The following is a 2,456-nucleotide window of genomic DNA, read 5'->3' as shown; positions in this document are numbered from 1 at the left end:
TATATATATATATATATATATATATATATATATATATATACATCTCTTTAATATTAGCTAAAAGCCCTGAAAAAGGACTGTTTTGCAAAGCTTTTTTCTTGTGTCAGCGGGATAGGGTAGAAGTTCAACCGCCCCAAGATGGCCGGCGTAATTCCTGCGCCGCGACCGTCAATGCGGGTCTATTCTTCTTCTTCTTTGTTGTTAGATTGGCGGATTGCAAACAATTTATAGGTTCATACCGCCATCTACTGTACAGTAGGTGTACACTGTATCTGATACAGCGTGTAGCTCTATAGTTCCACCTACTATATTCTATTTTTTATATTGTGTTATGTAAAAATAAAAAAAAGCTTAATTAATAACCAGATTTTCCTCCCTATCTCCATCTGTCCCTAAAATTAATTTAAAACTCCATCCTCCCTCTTTCACTTGCATATTTAATGCAATCCATCAAAACATGATCCACATTTTCTTTTTTTTTCACAACCCTCACATATATCATTATTTCTCTTCGCTAGTTCAAACCAAAACTCATTCAAGTAGGTATGTCCAGTTCTTAATCTATTATTAATTATCTCTTCCCTTCTGCTTCTTTCTCCATGATTTTTAACAAGTACAGATTTTTGAACCCTATTTAATCTTCTTCCTTTCTCATCTTCATCCCAGCACTATTGCTATCTATTCAATCCTAATATATCTATTCCTTAAATTCTCAAGGGATTTAAGGCTAATTCGTCTATTTTAAATCATATCTTTTTTCTTTTTTTTTTTTTTTTACTTCTTGTTTAGGGATCTGCTTTAAAAATAGCCCACGTCACTTCCTGTTTCCCATTGGGGGCGTGGTATTTACAAATTTTTACATGTTTATTGGTTAAGCGCGATGTTTAAATAGTTGTTCATAGCGGGTAGGAAGCTAGCGAGTAACAAATGAAATGTACATAGTAAACTTAACTCTGGTGACACAAAAGCTAAATAAAACAACTCCAAATAAAGTTTATTTTATGTTTAGGGAGTCGGGAGACTTTTTTGAGCCGAACTGAGATGGATATCAGTTCGTATTTACGGTAAGTCTGAATGAAAGCCTTTAGGGGTTGTTAGCTTCCTGCAGCAGCGCTTCATTTAATAAGAGTCTAAAAGGTTGAGATTTGTCCATATATTTTCCATTTTTAGGAGTTTTGAGGACAACTTGGCTTCGTACAGTGGAGATGACCCTCTGGATCAGTGGGACAAGTGAGTTCAGCTAATTCTTTAACCGATAGTGACCAGTGTGATAGATGAACGGGTGCTGGCTGAAATCTATGCGCCTCGCAGATGTTCCTGAAGCGTAGGTAACGGTGTTGACGCCTGATGAAAAATCGTTCCTAACGTCACAAAACTGTTCGCAAAAACTCAACCAGACATATCTCACAAATATTTTTTTTCCTTCAGATTAGAACGATGTGTCAAAGACCCTTGTATCGACACAAAAGCAGTGCAAAGAATAGTGTCGTTCACAAGTGTACGGAAAAATCAAAATACAAACAAAATCGTGTCTCACAATTGAGTGGAATTTCTCCTGCTTAACCATAAGTTATAAATCAAAACCTGCACCTTAGAGGAGCAAGTCCACCCCAATCTATATACCTGAATGCAAACATAAATCCATGTAGGCCTGTCATTCAGAAAGCAGCACATCTGTAAGCACCTTTTCTAGAAAAAGTGGATAGCTGACTGCAAAGAGAAAAATTGGGCTCTTCATCCTTCCTTCCAGCTATTCCCACTTTATTTTGGTAAAATGGTAAAAGTTAGATTCCATGATCTCCCTTTCTGTGATGTTTTTTTTTGTTTGGACACAGATACAAGTCTCTGCAAAGGTGGCTGTTTTAGTGTTTTTTCTAAGAGACCCCAAAACTCTGTCATGTATGATGAACTTTATCAGGTCACACAAAAAAATAGTTTTAGGAAAGAAACAACTATATTTGTATTGCTATTGTGTTTAATCTGCATGCAATTTAAAGTTATGAGACCATAACAGGCTGCTTATGAACTGGTTTTACTGCACCATATGTATGGAGGGGTAAATGTATTTATTTAGGCGCATCTAATCTGAATGACGTACCTGCTGACGCGGAAATACTTACAAACTTACTTTTTATGTTTTCACAGTAGAATCTAAATCCAAGATTTAGCAGCTACAACTACGATGTGGGTATCACACGTCGTGGCTGGTTGATCTTTTTTAATGTAGAAAAAGGCAGATAAGAAATTAGTTGGCAATCAACTAGATTAATTTGTGACAAACACAGCTTTTTTTTCTTTTCTTTTGGTTTTGTATTGTAATTACACTGTTACAAGTACAGAGCAATGAAATTAACTTTTTGCATTTAACCCATCCCCTTGGGGAGCAGTGGGCTGCCATTGTGCGACGCTTGGGGAGCAGTGTGGGGTTCAGGGTCCTTGCTCAGGGACCCAGAGTG

The sequence above is a fragment of the Cyprinodon variegatus genome, unplaced genomic scaffold (assembly GCF_000732505.1).
Source record: "Cyprinodon variegatus isolate N-32 unplaced genomic scaffold, C_variegatus-1.0 Scaffold649, whole genome shotgun sequence".
In the NCBI taxonomy this organism is placed as follows: Eukaryota; Metazoa; Chordata; class Actinopteri; order Cyprinodontiformes; family Cyprinodontidae; genus Cyprinodon; species Cyprinodon variegatus.
This window is presented reverse-complemented; position numbering follows the sequence as displayed.